This window comes from Notechis scutatus, chromosome 10 (genome assembly GCF_049901735.1).
Source record: "Notechis scutatus isolate UNSWTSFEM ecotype Mainland chromosome 10, rNotScu1.2, whole genome shotgun sequence".
Lineage (NCBI taxonomy): Eukaryota > Metazoa > Chordata > Lepidosauria > Squamata > Elapidae > Notechis > Notechis scutatus.
Window position 1 is genome coordinate 514,419 of NC_142018.1, and position 23,082 is coordinate 537,500.

The window sequence follows — 23,082 nt, forward strand, 5'->3', positions numbered from 1 at the left end:
ATGGTATAGCTTGAGGAGGGAGTTGGACTAGAAGACTTCCAAAGTCCTGTCTAACTTTTATATTATTTATTCTTCCTTCCTTCCTCCCTCCCTCCCTCCCATCCACCCACCCACCCATCCATCCATCCATCCATCCCAGCATCTGTTACATGCATCCATTTTAGAGAAATGGCTGTTGGACTGATTCTATCAACTGAGGCAATTCAGTTTAGTCCCCATCCTTAACTTATGAGAGCAATAACAATGGCTCATTGTAATATCTGAGATATTAGTCAATAGATACTGAGTGTTGATTTGAAAGAGTAACAGCTGATGTAGTTCAGCCACGGAAGAAGGGAATGGAATTTCCTTGTTTTATATTAGGATTTCATGTAAAATCATTCCACAACCAACCACAAAATTGAAATTGTTAATGTAACAGAAAGAAAATGGAATAAATGCAGAGGCATAGCATTCACAAAGCATCGCTGTCCTGTTCTCTGACAAACCTTGCGGTTGTATTTGCCCAACATGCCGAAACTGGCTTGTTTTAATGTTAATTGGTCTGGGGGTGGTTTAATGTACCGCAGGAAATCAGCTCAACTAACCAAGGAGAGAAGCAACCTAGGAGAAATTTCCTGACAGTGAGAACAATAAATCAGTGGAATGAGTTACCTTCAGAACGTGTGGGTGCTCCAACACAGGAAGCTTTTCAAAAGAGAATGGACAGCCATTTTTCTGAAATGGTGTACAGTCCCCTGTTTGAGCAGGGAGTTGGATTAAAAGACCTCCAAGGCCTCTTCCAACTCTGTTATTCTGACTCAAATATCAACTGGTTAGTATAGAATATTGTGTGAACTCAAGAAATCATGAATTCATTAGCCAGGTTGAGGGGTGGGACAAATACAGACATACAGGAACATACAAAACCTGGGTAATAGATGGTAATAGCAGAAGTGTCAAACTCGATTTTATGGAGGGCCACGTCAGAGTTGTGTTTGACCTTGGTAAGCTGGGGTGGGCGTGGCCAGCTCAACATCATGTTGTGGGGAGGACTCCTGACGAACCTTGCGCTCTGCTAGCAAAAACAGGATCCCGAACTCCATTTTCAGCTCTGACAGCTTTCTGCAACCATCTCCAAACTAAAAGGGAGCTCTGGAGGGCTGCCCACAGCCCTCATGAGCACCATTTTTGGTTGCAATGGCCTCCTGCAACCCTCTGCCAGCAAAAATGGAGCTCCGTTTTTGTTGGCAGAGGCACCGCGGGCCAATTCTTTGCTGTTTCCAGGGAGGCTCTGTGGGCCAAATCTGGCCCCCGGGCCTTGAGTTTGACATCCCTGGTAATAACAACCTAAAAATAGCTTTCATTAACTCAGACTGAAATTTTGTCATTTGTTCTGAATTCAACTTCTTTTTCAGGTAGACAAAATCACAATGATCAAAGACCAAAGGCCTTGGCCAGGCTGTTCCACTCCCTAAAAGAGCCACTTCTTCCCAGACTAACCCACATATTACTAACTTAACAAGCTCAATTGTGGTCATAGGTCAAGGGCTACCTGTACTATTTCACTGTCAGAAAATCTCTCCTTATTTCCAGGTTGAATCTCTCCTTGTTCAGTTTCCATCCATTATTCTTGTCTGGCTTTCAGGTGCTTTGGAGAATAGCTTGACTCCCTCTTCTTTGGGGCAGCCCCTCAAATATTGGGTGTCTGCTATCCTGTCTCCCCTGGTCCTTCTCTTCCCTAGACTAGCCATTTCACACAAATGGCTGTCCAATCTCTTAAAAACCTCTAGTACTGGAGCACCCACAACTTCTGAAGGCAAGTCTGGTTAATTGGTTTTACAACAAGGAAAACAATTGTAAGCAAAATACAATAGATTGTATTTGCATGCAAAGAAATGTGTAGGATTCTCCTTTGAAGATGGGGAAGGTTTATTTGGGGAGATTTGGGTGAGAGCTGTTGTCTTCCCCATCTTTTTGTGCAGGGTTTTCCATAGGGCAGTTGCTGGTGATTTTGTGCAGGGGAAAAGCTTAAGAATGTTCTCTAAACCTGACATGTAAGGAGTGATGTGAGAAGCTGTGCACAAAGGAACCTTTTAGGCTGACGTGTAAAATAATGTGTGTTTTTTGAACTGCAGGCAAACAGCTGCTGCATGGAGGCAAATGGCTAGGGCTGGGAAAATGGAAGTAAAGAAGCAAAACGGAAACCCTACAAATTGATCTCCAACTGAAAGGAACACACATTGGCACATATTATTAGGTTGACAGAAAAATACTCAGGCAGCTTGGAAGCATCCCTTTAAAGAGTTAACATGTTAGGTTGTAACTTTACAGTGGGCATGGCTAATGGTCTCATTTTTGAAAGTACAAATGAGAATAATCTTGGAAATAATATTTGCTGAGTATTCAGAATCAGAATGGGTGAAATTTGCATGTCTCTGGAAATTTGCATGTCTCTGTTGCTGGGAATACTTGGTTTGGGAAATTTGAGTTGCATCTATTTGGGGCAAGTTACTGTTCCATCTTGAATGCCTTAGGGAGTTTTCCTTTCCCAAAAGAAGCCCATCACCATCAACCGTATTCATCAGATATCAACCCTTCATCAACCCTTTAGCTTGAAATGTTTGTGTCCGGGTGTGCCTTTTTCCTCTTCCCTCCCCATCTTCTTTACATTTCTGTTATGTCTTCTACGTTGGAAACCTACAGATAGGCATTAACCCCCCTCCCCAAATTAACTGTGTCTAAACTGTTCTTTAAGCCTTTACAGTGGAAGAAGGAGATTGCAATGCTTTAAATATGGAAATTCCCAAAATTTGCAGTTTTCACAGATGTAACTGATCTGGTGGACTGAGTAGTTTTAATTCGCCAACATTATAAGATTTATTTCTTGAATTGGATTCAATATAGTAGAAGTTTGAGTTTTGGCTTGATATAATAATTTAGGTTTGGGTGGATGACTTATGTTTTAAATTAATAAATGGTGACAATTTTTTTGCAAATCTTGGGTACTACCAAAGCAATCTTCTATTATATACCAATTCAAACAAAGAAAAACAAGCCAAAATCTTTTGCAATCTCATGAAACTACATAGGATAAGATTTTGGCATTCTTGATGAGAACTTACAGGATTTTGGCAATGTTGCAAGCCTGCCTTCTTGCCTTCCTTCCTTCCTTCCTTCCTTCCTTCCTTCCTTCCTTCCTTCCTTCCCTCCCTCCCTCCCTCCCTCCCTCTTCTTTCTTTCCTCATTGTTCCTCCCTCCCATATCAGCCTCAGAAAACCTGCTATTGGCATCCATACTAAGACAGTATGAAAGGGCATCTTTCCCCCAGAATGCTTTGCAGTGGGTCCATCTGCACTGCAGTTGGCTCAGTGACCATGCAGAAGTTGTGGAACAACACTTCCGAGCCTCTCTTCTCACTGTTTGTTCAGGCAGGGTCTGCTGGAGCTGTAGTTTAGCAGCCTCTGCTGCAAAAGAATGACTCTGTGGATTCCAATAGGATAGAATTGGACTGTTCTGCCCTACAACACTGGCGAGTAGCAGAGACGTTATCATCTGACTTCTTCTGGCTGGCATTTGTCTTTGCTTGGGAAAAAAAATTCAGCAGAACGTCTGGAAAGGGAGTGCACCATTCAATGCTCCTTACCAAAAGCCGTGATGTTATTTACACAAGGCTGAATCTGGAATATTTATATATCGAAAAGGAAAAGCAGAGTGACTCACAACACGATGCCCAGTTTATGTTGTGTCTAGTGCTGGAAAAGGTGGAAGGAAGGATAAGGCGAGGATAACCAAGAGCAGAATGGTTGGACTCAGTTATAGTAGGGATGGGGAGTCCTTGGTGCTCTCTGAGCTTGGCTGTTTCATTATCCAAACTAGGAAACATCATCTGTGTAGTCTTCTGTTACTAAGTTTGGATAATGAAACATCTGCAAAAACAACAACCAAGCTCAGAGAGCACCAAGGACCCCTCATTTCAACCCTGTTGCTAAGCAAGACAGTTAAGTTTTTATGACCTTTCTTGCCCCAGTTGTTAATGAATCACTGTAGTTGTTAATTTAGTAATAAGTTAGTAATAAGTGAATCTGGCTTCCCCGTTGACTTTGCTTGTGAGAAGGTGACAAAAGGTGATCACATGACCCAGGGACACTGCAACTGTCATAAATACGAGTCAGTTGCCATTTTGATCACATTACCATGGGAATGCTACAACCATTATAAGAATGAAAATCTATAAGTCACCTTTTTCGGTTCTGTTGTAACTTAGATCGATCACTAAATGAATGGTTGTAAGTCGAGGACTACCTGTACTTTTTGACCATTAAATGATAAAAACAATCTCAACAGCCATTCCCTCTGAGATACTGTCTCAAATAGCCCTAGGAAAAATAGTCTAGAGATTATGAGAACATCAGTGCCAACAAAAGACCAATATCCAAAGATCTGTTGTTGTTTTTCTGATGGGGTTAATATAACGTGGATGAATTCCTAATGTTAGATTTGTCCATTTGGAGGACAGCAGTTTGGGATCATAACCAGGACATTTTGCCCATTATCTAGTGTTCTATCCAGCTTCTGCAAGAATTAGAAGTGATGGCCAATATTTTTCTAGAGAATTGATATTGATGGGATGAGAGTTATTTTCAGAATAGATTAGGAGCTATTGATTCAACGGATGTTCCTTCAGAGCTGCATACGACCGAGGCCATTTCATACAGCTTATTTCCAGAGGGCAAACTAAGTGTGAGGGCCCTTCAGACCACATCTGAAAGAGAAGCTGGAAAGAGTGGCACTGTTGATGAGCTGAAGAAACCAAATCCTATGACAGGAAATTGAAAGAACCAGAGATATCATCTATGGAGATTCTCTGGGTCGTGGTTGTCCCGAAGGTTCTTTTTTCAAAAGGTAACTGGACTTTCTTGGGTTTTTAAAAAATGTTTTGCTTCTCATCCATGCTGGCTGAGGAATTCTGGGAGTTGAACTCCACAAAACATAAAGTGGCCAAGGTTGGAGACCTGTGGTCTACCCTTTCCAGAATCCCTGGTCAATGCCATCACCACCATCAGAAGGCTATTAAGTTGGAGAAGAATGCAGGAGGTGAAGAAAGAACCACCATTTGTAGGGGCAACTTAATAGTAGGAGACCATGACAAAATGATGGCCAGCATTTTAAGTAGAGTTAATAATTTCTACCGTAGCTATCAAGAAGCAGCCTATTTTTCACCAAGTTGCAATTGTCCTTTAGGACATGTAATCAGACATGACAAGAGAGGGAAGATCACTATAATTGTATGTTTCAGAATAAACATACAATTTTACCATCACTTGCTGAGGGGGGAAGGGGTGATGTCAAGGAAAGGAAGCAATTGCATTAAATACCATGATGGTGCCATCATCTTCTCATAAAAACACTGAAATAGTAGCCAAAGATGACCTAGGAAAAAAGACACTGTTCTTGAAGGATTCAAGTGAATACTACAGTAGCAAATATGTCATAGCAGAGGTTCAGATGTACAAATACATAGAGGTAGTCCTTGACTTAAAACCATTCACTTAGTGACCATTCAAAGTGGCAATAGCATTGAAACAATTGACTGACAACTTTTACAGTATCCCCACAGTCACATGATCAAAATTCTGCTTGCTTGTCAACAGGCATGTGTTTACAATGGTTGCAGCATCCCAGGGTCATGTGGATCACCACTTGCAACCTTCCCAGCTGGTTTCTGACCAGAAAAGTCAATGAGGAAAGCCAGATTTGTTTAACGACCGCTTGATTCATTTAAAAACTGCAGTGATTCGCTTAACAACTGTGGCAAAAAGAGTCATAATAGTGGACATGAGTCACTGAACAACTACCTTGCTTAGCATTTGAAATTCTGTCCCAGTTGTGGTCGTAAATCAAGGACTGCCTTTATAATTTAAACAGTTCTTTATAGAAGGGAAAAAGCATGGAAAACTAAATGCCACACTGGCCCAGATTTTGGGAGTTGCAGCTCCTGGTATAGAAAGTCATGGAGATGTGGTTACAGAGGCAACAAGAGCAGAAAGGTTCCTGAAGCCCTGGGAAAGGAGGTAATGTTAGGAAAGGCTGGTTCCTCTCAGATTTGGTGGTAGACAAGGGACTTGTGGACTTTAACTCCCAGAAATCCCTGCCAAGCTGGGAGTTGAAGTTAACAGGTCTTAAAGTTGCAAGGTTGGACACCCCTGCTTTAGTCTATCTCAATTAAATATAGTTCCATGGAGCTTGTCTACCTTTTAGGGTTGAGCCCCAACTCATCTCAAGGGCACCATGAAGCCCTCAATAGCTGGTTCCCACTCAGAACCAGAGTGCTCATAAGGAGCCAATTTCTGCCAAAGAGTCTTTGCAATCAGTTGCTCTTCTGCACATCTCTGTTCTATGCTCTGTTCCCAGAAAGGTTCAAGAGCTGTGAGGCTATGAATCAGAATCAGAGACTGGAGTATGCAGCAGAAGTTGTGGGTGCTTCATGTCCAGAATGGATAGGATCTCCTACTTGAAAAGGCAGTTGGATTAGATGACCTCTCTTCCAAGGTCTCTTCCAAGTTCCAAATCTATTATTCTGTTATTCTGAGTCTACATGAGTGCAAACCTTCTTCTGATCAGAACAAAAATGTCACATCTGCCACATCTCCACATGCATTTTCAGTCAGAGCAAAAATCTCCCATCTCCATGCTAACATCCTCCATACTTCCACCAACTTCTCTGGGGGATCCAGGACGGACATGACCTCAATTCATGTTTAACTATCGGGATTGAACTGAGGACCTTCAGTGTGGGAAGCCAGTATTCTATTGCTGGGCTCTGTCCTCTTCCTCTCTCCTCTTCTGCTTCTCACATGTTGCTCAGTAAAACTGCATGTGCACTACCTCAAAGCATCTTTTATCTGGTCATGCAGCAAGAGAGGAGACGGGAACCAATTGGACTTCCGCCCCGGCTGCTTTTCTTAGTCACAAGATCTTTGTTGTGTCTGGTTGCTGACACTCGTGCTCTCTCCCTGCCTTTCCTGTTTCGGTTCTCTGCTGGCTTCTGCAGGGATCTCTCTACGTCTCCATCTGTTATTTTGCAGCAGCAAAAGACTCTTTGACATAAAAGCTTAGGGTGGGATGTCCAGAACTTCACAGCAAATGAAGGATAAAATTTTTATTTACTTTGCAGTTCATGGATACAGTCATGGTTTACCAGCAAATCTGATTCTTGCTGTGATGACCTAGGGTGGGATACAAAAGCAACAAAGTCACAAAAATAGGTGAAGTCCCTTTAATGCCTTCAACTTGGTCTCCATGGTCCAATTATCATTGACTGGAGAAAAAACTCCTCCACGAACAGTTGCGAAAAGGAAGAAATTCCATTCAAACTCAAAATACATATAAATTATAAATAGAAAAAACAACACTAACCACACTGAAGCAATTAATGAGACAAGGCAGGATAAGAGCTTGAAGACGCCCTCAGATATCGAAATACACACACTGGGAAGGACACCAGAACTCAGATAAGAACTGACAGACTAGAATTATTTCATTCTTTGTTTCCAGCACTGGGCCATGCACAGTTTGTCCTTTTAAACAGTCCTCCCTGCTGCAGCCCATGAAGGGGATCAGGGCCCTTTCCTCCCCTGTAGACCATGCCATTCATGTTTCTCCCTTATCTGCTCCTCCCTGTGTCCCCTAGGATGAAGAGGGGATGGGCCTAGGTATTCTGAATGCCCAGCCGGCCTGTGCCCTTCCCCAATTTCCTCTACAACCTCTGGAGCCACACTTCCACTCCCTGTCGGCTGTTCCTCCTCTCCCTCAGAGTCAGATTCTAACAGGGGCATGACACTTGCTCTGCAAAACAATTTGTTTGCAAATACTTTGATCTGAGCATTTTCATGAACATCCATCCTACCTGTTTTTTCCATGACTCCTTTTCTTTCCCTTCATCCAATATTTAATCCTTGCCTCAAATCAGTGAGCCAGTAAAGCGGAAACATTGTGTGAAGGGCTGCAAACAGCAAAGCAGTAGGCAGATCAAGAAGGAAGGACTTAGAAATTCAGGAACTAGAATCTGCTGTACATTAAAGACAACATGCTGGAATATCCATCCATTCCATTACTGAATCAATCTGAGTAATTTAGGGTTGAAAGTTCCTCAACTCATCCATAACTGCAGGTCTTTTGGTTCACAGTCTGTTGCATTTCTTTCGGTTTCACATAATTCCATTTTTCTTTCCTTCATCTTTTCCTTCCTTCAGGGTTAATGGTGGACATCAGTCATCCTCAGCTGTGGCATTATGCAAACCACTACATAGTTATTAAAAGGAACCACAATGGAGCCCAACATTTCTGTTGCTAAGCAAGGCGGTTAAGTGAGTTTTGCCCCATTTTATGAGCTTTTTTGCTATAGTTCTTAAGTAAACCCTTGCAGCTGTTAAGTGAATCATGTGGTCATTGAGTGAATCTGGCTTATCCCATTGACTGCTTGTCAGAAGCTGGCAGTAATTCTTTATTGGCCAAGTGTGACTGGACACACAAGGAATTTGTCTCCAATGCAAAAGGTCTCAGTGTTCACACGTATAACAAGAAGTGATAGGTCATAGATCATAAATCATAGAGAATCATTTTCTCTTGATAGTACCAAAATGAATGAGCCTGATCCAGGTTTATATCCCCATGTTTGAATCACCAAGATATGAAATAACTGCCATCATCCCCTATTCAGGCAATGTTGTGACAGCTAGTTTGTTATAATGGTTAAATATTATACAGGCTCTAGTCCTGCTTTAGGCACAAAGCCAGCTCGGTGACCTTGGGCCAGTCACTCTTTCTCAGTCCTAGGAAGGGCAAACCACTAATGAAAATATTTATTATTATTTATGTACTAAGAAAATTGTATATGGCCATCCAACTCACTCAGTGACTCCAGGAGACTTACAGAAATAAAATCCCAATACAAAAGCCAATAAACTCACATCCAATAAACCCACAAACACCTGATATATTTCTGTGGTCCCCAGCCCTGTTGGTCAAACCACATCTTCAGGGACTTTTGAAAGAGTGTCAAATTGGGGGCTAATCTTATCCCTGCAGGGATGATGCTCCACAGAGAGGGAGCCACCATGGAGAAGGTCCTGGACAGACCTCATTAAGAGAGGAGACCACTGTGGTGGATTGGGTAGATATAACTGGGGAAAGATGGTCCTTCAAATAGTCCTTCAAATCTTGCCAAGAAAACTTCAGGGACTCGTCCAAGCAGCCATCAGGAGTCAAGACTGATTCAAAGGAGAAAGGAACACAATTACTTTTGATTCTACTTGGAAACTGTTTCTGGACTTTGTGCTTGAAGTGGAAAAACATGAAATGTTGATTTTGGGTTTTGCTGATTAGGTTTATTGTTATAGAAATGGCTAGTTTGTGTTATTATTTAAAAGTAAAAAGTTGAGTTTGACGCTATTATCTTATTCTACTGTACCAACACTTGGAAGCCAACACTTTTTTTCTTTCTTTTTCCTTTTTGCCCTACAGTTTTCTCTTTTTCCTTCCTTATTTTCTTTTGTATTTTGCATTTATATTATATTTTGATAAACATTTATATTATATTTTGATAAATACAAAATTTGAACCAATGAAAAAGACTGACTTCAAAGCAGGAAAAAGAAATAGTTCTATTACAGATTTTTTTTTTTGTGAAGCAGTTTATACCAGACCTGAAATTTCAGACCTAGACAATGTAGAACTACATCGCCTTCGGTTCGATCTAAGTATAGTACATAAAATCATACATTGCAATGTCCTACCTGTCAATGAATACTTCAGCTTCAACCACAACAATACAAGAGCACACAATAGATACAAATTCAAGGTTAACCTCACCAAACTTGATTGCAGGAAATATGACTTCAGCAACAGAGTGGTCAATGTCTGGAATACTCTGACTCTGTGGTTTCTTCCCCAAACCCCAAAAACTTTCACCTTAGACTGTCTACTATTGACCTCACCCCTTTCCTAAGAGGTCTGTAGGGGGCGTGCATAAGTGCACCAATATGCCTACCATCTCTGTCCTATTGTTTCTTTTTTCTTATTTGTATCCATTTCATGTATTCATAACCATGTTTATACTTATATCTGTTATCTAATATCGCTTGACTATATATATATATATATATATATATATATATATATATATATATATATATATATATATATATATATATATATATATGGATCTTTGGTTATTCGGGTTTTCTCCCGCGTAAGATTCAAAGTATCTAGGCAACGCTTTCGATGAAGTCTCATTCATCATCTTCAGGCTTGCTTCTTCGGCTCTGTGCTTCTCAGAGTGATGTGAGCTTTCAGCTGCTTCTTCCTTCTAACTGCCAGTGGGGGTGTGACTTGACTGGGTGGGGGCTTGGCTGCGCTCCGATTGGGTGGGGGTGTGTTCTCATTGGTTGGAGGCTTGGCTGTGTTCTGATTGGTTGGGGGCTGGCCGTGTTCTGATTGGCTGGAGGCGTGCTCTGTTCAGGTGGGGGCTTGGCGTGCTCGTGCTCAGGCTAGTCCCAGCTGCTGGGGATTTGAGCTGGTGAGCTGGGATCTTGCTGTTTGGCTTTGAGTTCGTGGTCGTGCCACATCTTCATGGTGGGGGTCAGTTCGCTTCATGTATGGCTCAGATGGGTTTGAAGTGGGTAGTGATGCAGCTGCAGTGCGGCTTCTGGTCTGTGGTCGTGTCTCATCTTCTGTGTGGGTGTGAGTCTGATTTTACGTGGAAGTGTGGTGGTGGCATCTTGTGTGGCCCTTGTGGGTGTGGATCTGGTGTCATTCATCATGTTGGGTACTCGCCTGTTCATGAGGGTGGGTTTCCAAATGGCTGGTAAGCGGGAGGTGTCATCTCTTTTATTCATGCTGTGTGGGCGTTTTTCTATCTCTATGGCTTCTCTGATTATTCTGCTGCTGAAGTGTTCAGTTTTGGCGATAGTTCTGGTATTTTTAAAGTCAATCTCATGTCCTGTGGCTTTGAGGTGTTGGACCAGGGAAGAGATTGGTTCTTCTTTTTTGATTGAGTTCTTATGTTCTTCAACGCGTGCACTTATTCTTCTGTTAGTTTGTCCAATGTATGTGGTGAGGCAGGCAGTGCAAGGGATTTCATATACCCCTTGGTTTTGAACAACACCTAAAAACCGAACTAAACACTCTCACCAACGTACTAACAGCCAATGGATTTCAAAGAAAGAAGATCACCCACCTAATCCAAAAAGAAACCCCAACCAAAATCCAAGACAGAGAACAAGAGAACGGCAAAGCCCTCCTCCCATATATAAAAGGCACTACAGACAAAATCAGCAAGATCCTCCAAAAACACAACATTAAAACAGCATTCTGCACAAACAGAAAAATATCCATCATCCTAAGAAACCCTAAAGACAAAATCGAGTTAGAAAACCAAGGAGTATATGAAATCCCTTGCACTGCCTGCCTCACCACATACATTGGACAAACTAACAGAAGAATAAGTGCACGCGTTGAAGAACATAAGAACTCAATCACAGGTACTTACATGTATGGCATTCAGCTTTGTTCGGGTATTTTCCCACGTCATTGTAGTTGTGCTTTTTTTTTTTTAAAACAAGTTTTATTAATTTTCAAAACACAAATCATCATTATCCGTTACATGTTTAAACCTTTTTCCATTATAAATTTAACAAGTCAGATAAACTATAATTCTGTTTTAAACCATTTCCATATAAACATACAAAAACCTCTTATCCAGTTTCTCTTTATTTCTCTTTACTCTTATTCAATTTTATTATTATTATTTCATCTATTTCTTTCTGACTTAGTTACCATTATTCTCATTCTATATTTCTGCAAGGTTTTATTAATTCTCCCCCCCCAAAAAAACATATACACACAACACACAAAACATAAAAAAAATCTTTTTGGAAAGTAACTTGGACCCAGGTATCTCTCTCTTTATGGACTTCAATTATATTCATGCTCATCTTACATATCATTACTTATTTTATTTACCATTCTAAGTCTTCTATATTAACTTCTCCACATATTTCACTCTTCTTAATTCTATCTTAATTAATCATCTAATTTGAGTCATTATATTTGTATCTTTTGTCCATTCTTTATTGTCCCTTTGTCTCGTTCCTTATAAAAAAAAAGAAGTTTCTCCTGAAATCACTAATCAGAGTATGATGCCTTTCTATCTCCCCCCTAAATTAATCAAATTAACCTTTAAAATAACGCCCAATACCCAATCCGATTTTGCTTGGTACATTCTATCTGAATAGTACATCCAGAATAATTAAATACATAGTTAAACAATAGATCTAAATATTAAAAACAAATACTATAATAGAAATTTTATAATAACATCAATACCATAATCTTATTAAACTCCTTAATTAAAGCTCAATATTCTAAACCTCCCCTCATATTATTAAATTTTAAAACCAATCATTATTAAACATTTCAACATTTTAATCTCTTATCAACTCTTAAACCATTTAAGTTTTCTATTTCTAATACAATACTACAATATCATCTTATGTACCTTGCCAAATCTCTTTGAAGAAATTATACTTTATCCTTTATCCCTAAAAAAGATTCCTTTTTTCCCATTTAATTTCAAAACTTTGTAGCTTTTCTCCACCTTTTCCCTTTCTTTCTTCTCCCAACAAACCTTTCTACCCCCCCTTCTTCTAGCCTCTGCCTTACTGGCTTCCCTTCTCTGTCGTATTCCTTTTCCCTTTTGTTTACTATCATTATATTGATTTTGCACCTTATTTTTCCCTTTCTTAAGTGTTTTTTAAATCTTAAGTCCTTTATTTCTCTTCCTTTCCCTCTTCCTTCTTTCTTGGTCGAGTTCTGAAATTTATTAAAAATGGCTTCCTCTCCTTCTTCTTCTTCTGCTGTCTTCATCTGTTGTAATGTTTGTTGATAGTTAATAAGCGCCATTTCTAAAAAAAGGAAGGCTTCTTTCAAACCAGCTTTACCATTTTTTTTTTTTGCTTGTTCATAATCTTTTCTCAGTTCCTCAATAGAAAGAGCCATTATAAATCTTTTCTTTTCTTTTCCCCTTCTTTCTTCTTACAACAACCAGAATATTCCAAAGAAAAAATAAAACAGTCCCAAAGTTATCAATCAGTCCAAACCAAGGCAGAGTTCTCACTTTCTCCTCCTGGGGTAGTATCAATCAGAGAAAAAGAAAGTCCAAATCTGTTTCTTAAAATCTTATTGCAATATATTTTAGTCTTCAAATCCTTAAGGCATCTCCTCCAACAAAGTCTTAGCATACAAATATTTTTTTTTTTAGTCCTCTCTCTTCCCACTCATCGCTTAAAGCCAGTTTTCACCTAAAAAAATAGGTTTCTTAATATTCACTTATTTATTCCGTAGGAAAAGAGGGTAAGCTTTGCTTTCAGCACCATCAAACTGCCGCTTTTTTTCCTCTTCTAGAAGGTATCATTCAGAAAGTCATACTTTTCAGGAATTTTGTTAAATATGTCTTAGAGTCCTAGGAACCAAGAAAAACTTTCTCCTTTCAAAAACTTTCTCCACTTCCTCCTGCGCATTCTTACCCAGCTGCCAGCTTCTTTGTGGCGGCCATTACGGACCGCCGCTGCACCGTCTTGGGAAGAGGGGGTTCTGCCGGCCGGGGAGGGGGTCTGCAACACCCCCAAACCCCTCTCCGGATCCCCCCTACCTTCAGCTGCCCCTGCAGGGCAGCCTAGCTCCGTACCCGTCCGGATCGGAGCCCCAAAAGCGGCTAGCGCAGCAGGGATCCCTGCCGCTCGCGAAGCCGACAAACCGGAAGATAGTAGTTGTGCTTTTAAAGTTGTAGCAACGTTTCGGCAGAATCTCATCTGCCATCATCAGGCTTCTGTATTGTGTTCCTCTGTGAGTCAGACTTTCACAGCCATTTCTGTTTTAAATTTGGGGCTAGCCTACTGCTGTGCCAGAATGGTTTTTTTCTTCATCCTGATTGGTTGGGAGTCTTGGTCTGTGTTTATTGGTCTTGGAGTTTGCTGTGTTCTGCTTGATTGGTGTTTCTAATATTTTCTGTCTGTTTTTTGGCTCTTTTTGTATCTTGATTGGCTGGCAACATTGTGTTACTTTATTGGAGGCCTTTAGTGCAGCTTGGCTCCGGGTAAATGGACGGCTATGATTAGTTAGGAAGCTAGGTTTCATCTGGGTGCCTGGTTGGGGTGTGTTTGAGCTGGAGGTATCAGGGGGGATCTGTTTGTGCCCAGGTGTTTGCCTGGCTTGTGGTGTGGAGATTTTTTTGTTTGTGAGTGCAGGCTTCCAAATGATTGTCAGTCTGGTTGAATCATCTCTTCTATTCATGCTTTCTGGTCTTTTCTCAATCTCTATGGCTTCTCTGATGCCACTATAGAAAACCCCAGCCACAGAATCATCAGAGAAGCCATAGAGATTGAAAAAAGACCAGAAAGCATGAAAAATTTGATTCCCTGCATCTATGCTTGTACTCTCCATGTTTTATGACACACATTGAGATTGGTAAGAAGCAGCTCTAAACGAGAAACAGCAGCAGTTTGAATTCCTGAATCAGATCCTTCCTTCTTAAAGCATGAATAAGGTGGCAATTAAATAGGGTTGTGAAAAAGAGATACAGGGAGACCAGAGGTGCTATTCAGCAGGTTCTGGAGAACCAGTAGTGGAAATTTTGAGTAGTTTGGAGAACCGGCAAATACCACCTCCGGCTGAAGATTTTACAGTATCCTTCCCCTGCCACGCCCACCAAGCTACGCCCACAGAACCAATAGTAAAAAATTTGAATGCCACCACTGAGGTAGACCATGACTTTTTGTTGCTAAGCAAGACAATTGTTTAGCTTTGTCTCATTTTATGTCCTTTCTTGCCACCATTGTTAAGTGAATCACTGCAGTTGTTACATTAGTAACATGGTTGTTAAGTAAATTTAGCTTCCCCATTGACTTTGTTTATGGCAAAAGGGGCTCACATGATCTCAGAACACAGTGACTGTCATAAATATGAACCATTGCCAAGGGTATATACTGTATTTTGATAACATAATACTGGTGATGCTGCAATGGTCATAAGTGTTAAAAACAGTCATAAGTCATTTTTTTCAGTAAAAATGAACAGTTGTAAATTCAGGACTATTTGTATTTATGTTTCATCTATGGTACTTAAAGATCTATAGGTCCCAAGCAAAAGAAGGCAGGACTAGGTGTGAAAGTTTTCTGTCTTTCTATGTGCACATCGGTCTATCTTTCTCTTTATCTACCAATCACAACATGCGCTCCACGCAGCCATGCCTGGCTATGCCTACACATCTAAGATGGCACAGCTGGACTTTGACCACAGTCTAGGATGGAGACAATACTGTAACTGTTACAAAACCCTCAGCATAATGCTTGAGTTCTAAAAGAATATTGGGTAACTGTCAATGGGAACAACTTGTGGATGTTTCATGGGATTTTTATTGACTTGGGTTGTTAGCTTCAGGTGTAGAAAGATCAATGCGTAGAATAGAGAAGAAAATAAATAATATTTATAGGCTTGAGCAGCTCATCCCCATCCCCACCCCGGTGAAGAAGGCTTGTAGGAAAGAAAGTCTGCGGTGGATCAGTCCCAAGCTGCCATTTTGGAAGTGGCAAAAGGATGCATGCTGTGCTAAAAGCTTGCAAAGAGACCATGTTGTACCACTCACTTTAGCATCTGGAATACATTACTGAGGAGGGAAAGTAAAGGATGTATCTGTGTGTGTATGTGTGTATGCACTCAGATGTAAGAGACACCAAGAGCCCTAGTGTGTGGGTGTCTGTCTCTGTGTATGTTTTATTGCAAGATGAAGGGAGTGGAGTGGAGAGAAGCTAAAAAAGTAGAGCTCAAAACAGATTGGTCATGGGTAGGTTGCTGAATATGGTAGAACAACTGCAGATTTGAAGTCTTTTTCAAAAGGCAACTGGACTTTCTTTGTTTTACTTTCAAGACGTTTCACTTCTCATCCAAAAAGCTTCTTCATTTCTGATTTCAGTCAGAACTGAAGAAGCTTCTTGGATGAGAAGTGAAATGTCTTGAAGGAAAAACAAAGAAAGTCCAGTTGTTTCTTGAAAAGCACCTTTGGGACAAACATGACCTGGATTGTTGAGAATCTCCATAGACATTTAGCAGATTTGAAGATGTATGGTTTCTATTTATTGGCCGATTTAACTGAAGGGGAACATTTACTGCAGACTGAAAAAGACTGGGCTTGTGTCATTTCTTGAACATCTGTGCTGGATACCCTCTGAGGATGCTGCTAATAGAACTGATTACCATAAAACATGATGATTTGTTATTACAGACTTCGACAGCCTGAGGTCTTTTTGAAGTGCTGAACTTCAACCTTCCTAATTCCGGCCATCTGAAATTTATGAGATTGTAATCCAAGGTACTTGGAGGAGAATAGGTTGAGGAATGGAAAGGTCTGGATTTTTCAAAAATTGTTTCATGACGATGGATGGGTGTACATTTTCAAGGGCAACTTATCCCCTGTGAAGGTCTGGTATATTCTTATGGTCTCCACATAGCCACACTGCCCTGCAAGATCTTAACAATAATCCGGATTTGATGCTGCCTTTGCTACAAGAATGTGCATAACATTAGCATGGAAGAGTCATTTGTTCACCATGCCCTGTTTAAGTGATGCAGGTAGTCCTCAACTTACGACCACAATTGAGCCCAAAATTTCTGTGGCTGAGACAGATGTTGAGTTTTGCCCCATTTTACAACCTTTCTTGCTACAGTTATTAAGTGAACCACTGCAGTTAGTAACACAGATCTAAAGTGAATCTGATTTCCCTGTTGACTTTGCTTGGCAGACGTTCATAAACGTTGATCACATGACCCTGGGAACTTCTTGCCAAACATCTGAATTTTGAGCACCTGACCATGGGGATGCTGCAAAGGTCATAAGTTTGAAAAATGGTTGTAAGTCAATTTTTTCGGTGCCATTGTAACTTTGAACAGCCACTAAACGAATCTTGTAAATTGAGGACTGCCTGTACCACGGGATGAATATCACATTTGGGTACCGCTAGCTTTTTAAAATTTGTGGGCAGTGAAACTGAGTGGAAAATTTATCCAAGGGAAGAACAGGGTCTCCCTCAGTTTCTGCAAGACAGATCTCCCCCATTAGCAGTGGTGTGATAGCATCTCTTTGGAAAAAGACAAGAGAAATCTCATGGAAGATTTCTGCTTCTGAAATTGAATGGAAGCAGTAAAGACAAGGGAGACTTCAGCGAAGATTCATTCTCACCCCTTCCCCATCTGGCCACTAAGTCTGGCTAGCCAAAAGTCTCTTCTTCCTTGGAAGTACACTTTAAGGCAATTTTCTTACATCAAATTAGATAAACACTGGTAGGAGAGGGAAAAAGTCCAGCAAGATATGGTGCTTTGTATCGATTCCATATTCTCAATATGGGATGTCTAACATGATTTTTACAATCCACAATTTTGACTTCGTTGTACCATAAATATCCATGTTGATTTGCAGCAGAGAATGGCTATTTGGTGTTTCTAAATCTGCAGATTAGATTGCGAATATTTTTTTTCTGACAGTGGAACAAAAGACGGGAATCTACAAGTAGTAAAGTTTTCCAGGGTTTTGTCTGAAAGACATTTCCAGACATTTCCTTGCCTTTCTGAATTGTATAGGAAAGCATCATTTAGACCAAAGGTGTCCAACCTTGGCAACTTTAAAACTTGTGGACTTCAACTCCCAGAATTCCCCAACCTGACCCTAAAATTAATAAAAACCAATATCTTAAGGAATTCTGCTTGGTCTCCTTCTAAACCAGTGTTTCCTAATCTTAGCCATTTTAAGATGTGTGGAGTTCATCTTGTGAAAGTCTTCAAGTGGTCAAGTTGACACCTCTAATTTAGATTATACAGATTGTCAATACTTTCATAACATCAAAGTAGGATTTTTAATTTTTGTTTTGTTTTTGCCACTGCCTCTCCCAAATTAGCTTCTTAACTCAATTACCAATTTTTAAAATTCTGAATAAAACTTTCCCTTCCTCTTTTCTGAAAGAATGATGTAACAGTTGCTGGAGCTGGAACAATTTTACACAAGGATAGACTTTAGCTTAGTACGTGAGCATTTGTGGAAACAAGGAACAAAACCTGTGAGGAGACACAGCTAAATCACACAGAGGTGAAAATCTTATGAGTTCTCTAGTTCAGATTCAGCTCTCCTGTCACTTTAATGATCAGTCTATGATTTTATTTTATTTTATTATTTGACATAATGAATAAAAATTAAAGTAAGATTATTCAGTCAGTAGATAGCATTAGTTTACCTAAAATTCCATGACAGATTTTATTTTTTCAAACTTCAAACTTCAAAACCAATAATGACACATAATGAGTCTTCCAAGCTGAGTTCTTTATTGTTTCACACCTATAGACAAAATCTTGCCAAATTGAGGACTCTACTGTCTGCATTTACAATATACTATGGGAACCATTAGGGGCTCTCTTTGCCCTCTTTTTCTCATATAAAATATCTTGACTGAGTTGTCTCTTATTCCTCTGGAATCACCCCTCTCTTCTGGGGATTTATCTCCTTACTATATACTGTATCACCCTTGGTAACTTACAGGTATTTTGACTTTAACTCCCAGGATTCCTCAGCCAGAATGTGTCAGATGCAAAGAATCAAGATCATACATTAAGTTGCAGTTAAGATTTTTTGCTCAAGTCTATATACAAGAATCTAGTCAACTAAGGTTAAAATTGGCCTCAGATAAGGGTCAACAAATTCAAGAGGGATTGGACTTGGACCATTTGTGAGGATGTAAGCTGATGATGCACTTAACTCCACCCCCAACTCTGCCTGCTCTTTTACACCATGGGGAACACTTTGCAGAAGTCTGTATGTTCTTCAGAAGCAGGTAACACATCATTCTGGTAAATAGAAAAATTTCCTTGAATCAAATTTGCTTGCTGGGAACCATATACTTTCAGAAAACTGAATCTACACAGCTTTCTTAGCAACAGAGTGTTTGGGACCTCTTGTCAGATGTTGACTGGGGAATTCTGGAAGTTGAAATTTATGCATCATAGAGTTGACAAGGTTGAGAAATATTGATTTAGAGTGATAAATTGCAGGTAGATCTACAAGGATCTGTCTGAACTGGAATGGAAGGGTTTCAGAACTCAAAGGCTACGATGCTGACAGAGACATTTTGCTCTGATACATCAGTTCTTACATCCTTTTGAATATTACAACTGGATCTATCAGGTTACATTCTTTGCTCCTAGATATATTCCTTATGAATTAATGCTGTAATTGAGGCTAAACCCCCCCCCCCCACCCCAAATCAAGGCTCTAAACTTCTCTACTACAAGGCATTCTCATGCTGGGGAATTCTGCAAGATGCAGTCCAACCATCTTAAAATTGCCAACTTTGACAAACGCTATTTTGTCCAGAAATCCTCTTTGGTCTACAGTTTAATTTTAACATGTTAGAGAAGTTGATGTGTTCTTCAGAAGGGAGTAAAACATCATTCTGATAACTGAAAAGAATTCCTTTAATTAAACTTGCTTGCAGGGAATCATATACAGGTACATTCATGCAGTACTCTTGGCAAAGGATCAGTATGGTTTTTTGTTTTCTTTCAGTTATAGTATCCAGCTATGAATCAGGCCACCATTTTTCGCTTCTCTTCCCAGACAGAGTTGGCTAGGGGCTAAGCCAGATCTTTTTGCTACAACAGAGTCTATGTTGTAGGAAAACAATCATGAGGGATCCTTGATGCTCTCTGAGCTTGGTTGTTTTTTTTGTAGATGTTTCATTATCCAGGCTAGATAACATTAGCACTAGTGCTGATTGTTACATATTACCTTATATAGCCAGCTGAGTGGAGTTCTGTAGCCAGACTCCACCAATTGGCCCAGCCACTGGCGGGAGAAATAAAGACCCATCAGTGGCTGAAGCTTTGGACAGTGCTGGCTACATAAGCTGGCACCCACCGCAAGTTCACGGCTTGCATTTTGTCACCTTAATAAAGGAGTTGACTGTTGCTCTGCATCCGCCTCTTCACTTGCGCCCATCTAACACTGGCGACAAAGGTGGGATACTGGAAGAAAAGAGACCAAGGACACCACGTGAGCACCAATCGCCAATTCGAGCCCCGCGACCATTGCGACCCCAGTGACCAACATGGCTCACCAACCGATGTCGATTCCCTACGACCCAGCCAAGGAGAAATGATCATCATACGTGGGCGAATTCAAACTGCATCTGGAAGTAAACAGACTACAGGCAGCCCCAGATGTGAAGAAGTGAGTGCTATTCCTCACATATTGTGACTCGGAGCTGTACAAACTGGCCGAAGCCCTCATGGCCAATGACCTGGAGAATGTATCATGGGACAAGCTCCAGCGGTCACTGAAGAAGCACTTTGACCCGACCCCCTCCTATCTGGTGAACTGCCATGAATTCTACACAAGGAGCCAGAGAGAAGGGGAAACCATCAACATGTTCGTGGTGGCTCTTCGGAAGCTATAGAAGAACTGTAAGTTCCCCGACGCCGAAGGCATGATCTGGGACCAGCTGATCCTCGGAATGAAGGACCTAACTCTCCAGAAATGCCTGCTGGCCAGAGAGGAGGTCTCCTTCAAAGAGGCAATCGATGAGGCCCAGGCTGCGGAGTCCTCTGACAGTTCCACCGCACGCATCAAGGGGACTGAGAAGGTGCATGCCACCCAGGCTGACCGACATGAACATTGAAATGCACCCAGCTCAGAGACCAGCGATGACGAGGAAGAAGATCCACTGGATCAAGACAAGTAAGCCCGCTGGGAAGCAGGGACCCAGGCCGTGTGGGGGATGAGGGGGAAACCACCCTCAGTCAGTATGCCGCTTCATAGACACTATCTGCCTGCGATGTGATTGCAAGGGTCACATCCCAGAACCCTGCAGAGCCAGCCAGCTGGCCAACAGACAAACCAAGAAGGTGGCATCCCTCAACTGACAATATGGCCACCAAGGGGGAAGCCGGAAACCTTTCGGCGGGAAATTCAAGCGCCGAGATGATGTCAGAGAAGAAGAAGCCCACTTCACATTCGTAGGGTATGCCCAGACCCAAATGAAAAGGACAGATGCCTACAAGGCCAGTAAGATCATGGCCACTGTAAGCATCAAGGGCCAGCCGTGCCGCATGGAGGTGGACTCGGGTTCCTACATCTCCCCAGAAAGGATCTGGCACCCCCTTCTCAGAATAACTATTTTAATTAAATAGCATCAATTATTGTGAGGTATTGCTTACACTCTCTCCATCCATCCATTTATCCATTTCTATAACTCCATTACCCATTTTCAACCAAGTAACTCTGGCCAACTAAAATTATAAACAATAAAACTATTAAAAATAATTAAAACACCCCAAAAATAGATACAGCAGCCAAGATAGTTAACCAACTTACAGTAACACCAAGAAACAGGAATCTTCAAACATTTTGAGTATGCAACCATTTTTTTAACTTGCAAAAGTCTAACAGGGTTGGGGCCATTCTAATCTGTGAGGGGAGAATATTCCATGAAATAGAAGCTACAGCAGAAAATGCCCATTTTTTAGTTCCCGTTAGTTGGAACTCTTTGGCTGATGACATCTGCACCATGCTTAATCTGTTGGATCTGATCAGATGGGTAGAAATTCTTGGATAAAGATATCCCTTAGATTATCCAGTCCCAAGCCATAGAAGCTAGTACCTTTTATTGCAATTATATGGTCTGAGAAGGAGCTTCCAGATGTTTGATTCCTGAATCTATCATCTTCCATTTGACATCTTTCTGAGAACATGCTTGCCCACTCATGTGCCAAGACCAGAGCAATCCTCTAGCATTGTGCTTCATTCGATGAGCTAAGCTGTAGTTTAGTAATAGGTTACATGGCTCATGCCAGCTGGAGATCACATTGGGCTAAAACAGCCAATTCAGTTTAAGGCTTTATAACTGTTTGCAGTTATAAAGTTGTGCCAGACATTTGTTATGATAGGCAGAATGGTCTGTAGGTGGTTTTATAGAGAGCAGGCAGCAGATTTGTCTGAGCTGTGATTTGCCCGGTGGTTTTAAATAGTAGATGAACCAAGGTAGCGTTAGGGTTAGGATTAGTGTTGTGTTGTATTCTCATTATAAGCCACCAAAAAAGGTTCAGGAGGAGGCAAGTCTTGTCATTTTATCTTGGTGCAGCCAACCAATGAAAGGGTGTTTTCTGAGACTTAGTCTCTCATCTGAACTTGGAACATGTACCATTTTGAATTTCAGAAACCAAAATTGAAACCTGATACAAGTTTGGGTCCGAACATCATCAAAGCTGGCATCAGCCAGAGCATAGAAAACTCAAAGAAGTAGTGTAAAATCAAAAGATGTAGAGAGACCAGGCCCATAGAATTGCAAGAGTGGACACAACTGAATGGATATCATCAGCATCAACATCAACATTATCACAAGTTTGAGTTTCAGATTCTGGTTTTCGCGAATTCAAAGTGGTGACCAAAGATGGATGACAAAGATTGAGTCACAGGTACCTATCTAAGTTCAAGATGATAATTTCCATTGTTCACTCTATCCTATGGCCTAGGGTTTTACAGGTAACTTTGTTTATAGTTGCTGAGATGTTAAAACCTCACCTTCAAGCTAATTTGTATTATAAAATTAAAATAAGTGATCTTTAGCTTTTGATTCTTCCACTATTCTCCCATCCATTTGTCTTATCCTATCCTTAATCTCCAAAGCACCAGAAGACAGGACAAGAAGCAATGCATGGAAACTAATCAATGAGAGAACCAAGCGAGAACTAGGGAGAAATTTCCTGACAATGAGAACAATTAATTAGTGGAACAGCTTGCCTTCAGAAGTCATGGTGCTCCATTACTGGAGGTGTTGAAGAAGATATTGAAATGTCTTTTATCCAGAATGGTATAAGGTCTCCTGCTCAAACACAGAGTTGGACTAGAAGACCTCCAAGGTCCCTTCCAACTCTTGTTATTCTGTATGACAATATTCACCTTTCTAGTCTTATCTGCCATTTATATCTTTAATAAACTTTGAAGAGCAA

At 40.8% G+C, this 23,082-nt stretch overlaps 1 protein-coding gene across 5 annotated transcripts in view; it reads left to right on the forward strand.

Moving 5' to 3' along the window:
• Window positions 1-23,082, forward strand: part of PAK3 (p21 (RAC1) activated kinase 3) — a 228,586-nt gene that overhangs the window by 89,492 nt on the left and 116,012 nt on the right. Inside the window, exon 2 of one of the 5 annotated variants that reach the window (XM_087971944.1) lies at window positions 8,235-8,348. The exons of the other annotated variants lie outside the window; for them this stretch is intronic. The gene's annotated coding sequence lies outside the window, so the exon portion shown is untranslated. The remainder of the gene's footprint in view (window positions 1-8,234; window positions 8,349-23,082) is intronic. 5 annotated transcript variants of the gene reach the window in all.